We start from the raw sequence: 7,626 nt of genomic DNA, 5'->3' as shown, positions 1-7,626 counted from the left end.
CATCATATATTCCATTGTTTTCATACCTTTATCAGAACGTTATTAGTTTTGTGCCTATTGTTCTGACTACATGTAGTGAAGCGTCTTTGAGGGTTCATCTTTAGCAATCAATTGATGTGATGTTCCTTTGGCTCATTTGACATCCTTTGACCTTATATGATTATGATGTTCAACGAATGATGTGTAATTTTATCAACCGTTGGATTGAAGTAGATGGCTTTTGTATCTATGTATTATCAGGTTGAAGATTCTTGTGTGTGTTTCTTCTATGTCAAGTGAGTGGAGAAGGCACTGGTAAGTTTCCTTGTACCTTCTTATATTCTGCACGTGTTCAAACCGAAGGACCTTGGGTTATCTTATATTATTATTTGCAAATGACTTGCAGAAAATGAAATAAAGAATGAAGTTTTGGGACCTTCTTTTCTTGTAGTTTTGGTATGGAGCATAAACCAATCCTAACCCTCCAATCTATCTAATCCAATGGCCTACATTTCAATGGCAGAATTGTAAATATAGAAAAATTTAATACACATCATTAATGTGAAAAGGGTAAAATTGGAACAATTCACTACATTAATGGTGGCTAGCAACATTGGAAACCAAAAATACAACACGTTGAACAATTAACTACATTAATGGTGGCTGGCAATATTAATGCTTCTCTATTGAGTTCTTCATTTCCCCATTTCTCTCTCTAACTCACTTCCTGCTCTCTGTAACTCACTTACATCTTCTATCAAGCTTTGATCTTCCATCTTCGCATGAAGAACACATCAACAATTCATTAAAAATCATCCTAACCATCCAAGCTTTCGCTGGAGTGAATCTGGATTCACTCCATTGAATCTGAATTCACTCCATTGAATCTGGATTATATTGAAGCTCGATTCATTGGAGTGAATCCAGAATCACTGAATTGAATCCAGATTCAGTGGACTGAAACTCATTATCAAACAATAGCAAATCTGCAAAAATAAAAAACAAAAAGAATAAGAAACTTATGGTAAAAACCAAGCTATAAAATTTTAAACCATTATAAGATTTCACATTTTACAGCAAAAAGTTACGATTTTTATGGTAACTGAAACTCATTATCAAACAATAGCAAATCTGCAAAAATAAAAAACAAAAAGAATAAGAAACTTATGGTAAAAACCAAGCTATAAAATTTTAAACCATTATAAGATTTCACATTTTACAGCAAAAAGTTACGATTTTTATGGTAAAAAACAAACACCTCACATAACTGAATCTGGATTCACTGCAGTGAATCTAGATTCACTCATGCGTTTATTTCTTCGAAATTACAGTACATGCATTTATTTCTTCAACAATTCATTAAAAACCATCCTAACCATCCAAGCTTTCGCTGGAGTGAATCTGGATTCACTCCAGTGAATCTGGATTCACTCCAGTGAATCTGGATTCACTCCAGTGAATCTGGATTATATTGAAGAATAAGAAATTTATGGTAAAAAATAAGCTATAAAATTTTAAACAAAAAGAATAAGAAACTTATGGTAAAAACAAGCTATAAAATTTTAAACCATGAAAAGATTTCATCTTTTACAGCAAAAAATTACGATTTTTATGGTAAAAAACAAACACCTCATATACTGAATCTGGATTCACTGCTGTGAATCGAGATTCACTGCAGTGAATCTAGATTCACTTATGCAAAAAATTACGATTTTTATGGTAAAAAACAAACACCTCACATACTGAATCTGGATTCACTGCTGTGAATCTAGATTCACTGCAGTGAATCTAGATTCACTTATGCGTGTCTTTGTTTTTTAACTGGTTTCTTCAAAAAACAAAAAACTTTTCAAACTAAAAGGTGAAATATTTCACCTTTTACAACAAAAAGCTACGATCTTTAAGGTTAAAACTAAAACTTTTAGACGAAAAATCAAACAAATTTTATAAACTTACCATTAAAGCGTCAAAATAATTTAACAGCCCACTGAATCATGAAGACGAAGGTTGAAGAAGACCGTGAAGACGAAGCGTCAAAATAATTTCATAAACCATGAAGACGAAGGTTGAAGAAGAGAGAGTTGCTGTGATTTTGGAGAGAGAGAGAGAGAGGTTGAAGAAGAGAGATGTTGAAGACAGAGAGAGAGTTGCTGTGATTTTGGAGAGAGAGAGAGAGTTGCATGGGGAAATGGAGAACTCAACAGAGAAGCATTAATTACATCTCTTAGTGGGCTGTTTATTTTACCTAATTACCCTTATGCAGCTTTAATCTCAGCCATTGGATGAATCTAGATCCAATGGAGAGGATTGGTTTTTAGTTTTTAGGATAGTGAGGTTTTTATTTGAACCTCTCCCTATATATATATATATAGACACACACACTTTTAAACTTAAATTCTGCTAAAAGTAAGTAAGTCTTTTCTTTGTGTATTATCTTCTATTACGAGTTGCATTTGCTTTCCAATTTATTGCTATGCACCGGTCATAATAAGATTTTGGATGGAAACAGAGAGTGTTTAAGCTTGAGACTGTCCACAACAACAACAACTGATATTTTTTTATCATACTGACTGTTCTCAATTTCAATATAAGCGTAGCATTATCAAAACAGCCTAGGTCATATAAGTAATGATATAGTCAAAATATCCAACATTTTAAATGTGTAAAGCTTATAAAATTCGAAAATTTGTTTTCTGAGGAAAGTTAATTTTTTTGTGTTCAATTGTTTGGCGTTTTGTAGCATGTGTACACGTTTGCTTTTCTTGTATGCATGTATACACCCATGACGTGTTTGACAATCTATCAAAAATTGGACTATGATCAGTCATGGCTCAGTTTTATCTTAAACCGGTTTCAATTTGGACCATTGGGTGGTCCAAATTAAAATCAATTTAGTGGGTATTTTTGGCCTAAAAACTGGACGAACATTGCTCAGTTTTAGTCTAGTTTTAGAGGTTTGTCAAATACAACCTCATTGTTCAAAGATAATTAATGTTATGTGAAATCGTTAATATCCGTATTTGATGATATGACATAGAGAATTGCATACGTTTGTAAACACAAGTTGTGTACATGTGGTATGGACATGATATCTCTGCTGAATTTTTGGAGACATGAGTTGTATACAATAAAATGCCTGAAGGTCTGGAGCTGTATAGATTTCACGCTTAAAAGCATTTTGCCAAATTTCATCTTGACATTTTCGCTACCTTTTCTTGTTTATTTCTCTACTGATAAAATTGCTAACCTTGTTCATGCTTCAAGATATGAAAATGATGGAGAAAAATAAAAACATGAGATTATGCAGAAGCTTAGAAACATTCCGTGTGCCAATAATTTGACCATATATTCTGTTGTCGTCTAGTTGCCGTCTTTCCTCTATTAAAAAAATCTACTTTTTTATTTAAATTAAATTAAATTTGTTGATATAAAATATGTTTATTCTAAGAAAAGAAAGCCGGCCATGTGTTTTTAATCTCCCATCTAATATTATTGCATCACGCAGGCACTAGAGCTTCAGAATAATGTTCTGTTTGATAGCCGGCCTAATTAACAATTAATTAAAACGGATAATATTATTATTAATAAAATACAATATAGGCTTTAATAAATAGCAACACTACTGGTATTGAATTATATATATATATATATACATATACAATTGACACATACATACAATTGACACATTCTTAAAAGGTTTTTTTTATTAGGCTGTCTACCTTGTTGTAAGCAAATGCAAGCTAGACCTGAATTAAGAGAATTTAATATTATTCAAACGAAAATTTGCAAGCAGTATGGTTCTAGATCACATGGCATTAAGCAACATCAAAGAAATATTCTTAAACGACCATGGAAATAATAATAGGTTATGAGCTTGAAACTTTGAAAGAGAGGTCCTGGATAATTTGTTAGGTGACAAGAACGCATACTAGTCATCATACTCTTAATTTATTACCATGAACTGCATAATGTCACATCATAAGTGATGGGTGGATGATGTCCACAATTTCAGTAGCTAACCACGATTTACATGTAAATTTTACTGTATGTCTGTCATTTTCATAAACTAATTTTTTTAAAACGAGCAAAATTGTCACTGTTTGCCGCGGAATGCGTGAAGAAGTCAAAAAAATAATGGTTAAGCATTTTGAAAATAGTTTTTTTTAATTTATCGATAAAAATATTTTTGAGAGTTATAATATATATAAATTACTTATTTTCAAATAAATCCGTCAACTCATTGAATTTTTTATTAGATCTCATAATTTTTGTAATCTTTTTGAAATTAATAACTCCAATTATTACTTCTACTTTTTATTAGAGGGACTCATTTCAAAATAATTTAAGAACTGAAGGATCTAATAGTAATTTTAAATGTTTGAGGGGTCAACTTCTAAGTGAGTTAAGAATCGGCAAGATATGATAGCACTTTGTGAACACGTGATTGTGGGACCCCCCAAGGCAAAGCATTTACGTGTGAAGTGAACTCGTGAACGAAGCCTTGAAGGCCCACGAAGCCCACCCGATATTTCCAAGTCACCGTGCTTATAAATGCAGCCGAAAAAGATCACCTAGGGTTTAGTGCATAGAGGGTAGGCGGCTGCAGCAAAAGGGTTCGGTGCAGGAGATTTTGTTCTCTTTGGTGATTGCGGAACAGAGGCGCAGAGCAAGGCTTGGTTTTGTGCGGTTGCAGTTGAGGAGATTTTGTGTTATATATATATATATATATATATAGGATTTCTGATGCGGACTGATGCGTACGCATCTGGCTGAGTTGGTAAGAAAGCAAGGGTTTTTTTAGAAAATTGTTCGCATCTCCGTGATCCCATCTCGAGCTCCGTAGCAGGGTTTTTTTTGAAAAACTACAACGACAAAAAAGCCTCCATCTCGAGCTCGTGACCAGTCTCCTCCTCCGTCAACAAGGGGGTCTTTAATCTCCTCCAAAACCTCCATTTCTCCTCAAAAAACCCCATAAAAAATCCCCATTTCTCCTCCTCCGTCAACGGATCGACTTTCCCAACTCGATCCCACCGCGAAAGCAGCATCACCGCCGACGGATCGACTTTCCCAACAGATCGACTTTCCCAACTCGAGATCCCTATTTCTCCTCCTCCACCAAGCCACCGCCTTCCCCCAACTCAAATCCCTAGTTCTTGTAATCAAGCTATAAATCCAAAAAAAGACCGACAAAAACCCTAATCAAAACTTGTAACGAGCTTGGAATGGGCTGAGATCGTTACCTGAGTTGGGGGAAGGCGGTGGCTTGGTGGAGGAGGAGAAATGGGGATCTCGAGTTGGGAAAGTCGATCTGTTGGGAAAGTCCATCCGTCGGCAGTGATGCTGCTTTCGCGGTAGGATCGAGTTGGGAAAGTCGATCCGTTGACGGAGGAGGAGAAATGGGGATTTTTTATGGGGTTTTTTGAGGAGAAATTGAGGAGAAATGGAGGTTTTGGAGGAGATTAAAGACCCCATGTTGACGGAGGAGGAGACTGGTCACGAGGGGGAAGGGGATTTTGGGGCTTTTTTGTCATTGTAGTTTTAGCTGAAATATGATGTGATTGGGGTGACGTCTGCAATGAAGATGTGGGAAATTCTCAACAATAAGTATCTTACGAAGAGTGTTGAGAACCGGTTGTACTTGCTGCGTAGGTTATTCAGATTCCAGATGTCCAGAGGCACCTCGCTAGCGGCTCATGTGAACAACTCGAATGTTGATGAGAAGATATCGGATGAGTACAAGGCGATTATTTTGTTGGGCTCCTTACCGGATGAGGAGTATGATACCTTCGTGCTCACTTTGTTGAACTGGAGATCTTCTATCAGCTATAGTGAAGTGACTAACGCTTTGACAAATTACGATTTGAGGAGGAAGGATAAGGAGACTTCCCGCGCTAGTACTTCAGGAGAGGTCTTGTCGACGAGAGGTAGAAGCCCATATCCGAAAGGTGGTAATAGAGAAAGGTCAAAGTCTAGAGGCCGTCACCAATTAGCAAAAAACCAATGTGCATTCTGCAAGGAGCAGGGACATTGGAAGAGAGACTGCCCGAAGCTCAAGGAGAAAGAGAATGGCAAGAAAAAGGGCCCGAAGGCCAATGAGGTGAATATTGCGAAAGGCGATGATTCCGATGATTCGTACTTTTCTCTACTGATTACTCCGGAGGTGAATCATGTGGATGCATCAGATTGGATGCTTGATTCCAGCGCTACTTTTCATGTAACCCCTAGGCGAGACTGGTTTGCATCTTTTGAGAAAGTCGACGGGGGCGTTGTATATTTATATATATATATATTAATGAAAGAATACCTAACAACTATACTTTTCTTTTTCAGCCTTTTTTTATGGTTTTAAACTTTGAGGGTGTGATTTGTCATTTTTAAAACTTTAGGAGCATTTTAAAAAACTACTTTTAATTTTGGTAGTTGTAACTTCTATGTTTCATATGCTAGTGGTAATTTTTAAATATCACGATATTTCTTACAACTCTAAAATTTTGAGGTTGCTTTTTACAATTATTAAAACTGTAGATTAATTTTTAAAAAATTTAAATTTTAGCGGTCTACCAATAGTTTTCTGATTTGATGTGTACTGGTTATAAATTTTAAAACTTTAAAGTTTTTTATGATTTTTAAATTTTAAAAGAGTTTTTTCTACAATTTTTGTAACTTTGAGGTTAATTTCGGCAAATTTTAAATGTTTAGGTGCGTGAGGGTAATCTCTTTAATTAATATTTTATTATTTATAAATTTAAAAATTTTAAAATTTTTAAGGTTGTTTTTTATAATTTAAACTTTTGAGTGTGTTTCTTTAATTTTTGGGATATTAAGGGTGTTAGTTGAAAATTTTAAATTCTTGGGAGGTTACTATTAATTTCTTAATTTCATGTTTATTGTTTTAAGGTTTGAAATGTCAGAAATTATCAGATACATTATGGTAATCTCTTAATTTCATCTATGTTGTTTACAAGTTTTGAAAATTTAGAATTTCAGGTGTTTGTTTGTAATTTGAACTTTAGAGGTTGTTTCTATAATTTTTGAGATATTGGGATGTTAACCACAAATTTTAAATTCTTCACAAACTGTTATTAATTTAATGATTTCATATTTTTTGTTTTAAGTTTTTAGACGTCGAGATAGTTTTTATAATTTTAAACTTTTAAGGGTATTTTGTGCAATTTTAAAACTTTTTAGTTTTTTTTACAATACTTTATGTATTATAGTCGTTAGCTACGTATAATTTCTTTATCTTAACAAACTAATGCAATATGTTTTATATTTTTTATCAATATTACTTTTTAAAATTGTTAAGTTATAAATAATTCACATAGGATTAGGATAGGATATAATTATGATTAGGATAAATTAAGATATAAATGAAATATTTAAAATAATGAAGGGCAATATTGACCATAGAAAGATTTTCCCGGACTCGTGCTTTTAAAGGGAGTATGATATATATGTATAAGTATGATCTCTCTTAATATATGTATGTATAATGTGTGTGTGTGTGTGTGTGTGTGTGTATATATATATATATATACTCATATAAGAGTAAGTATAAATATATATATATTATTCATATATAAGAGAGAATATACTTATATATACTTATATTATATATATATATATATATATATATATATATATATA

Source organism: Asparagus officinalis, chromosome 8, assembly GCF_001876935.1.
Source record: "Asparagus officinalis chromosome 8, Aspof.V1, whole genome shotgun sequence".
NCBI lineage: Eukaryota > Viridiplantae > Streptophyta > Magnoliopsida > Asparagales > Asparagaceae > Asparagus > Asparagus officinalis.
Note: the sequence above shows the minus strand (reverse complement) of the source record.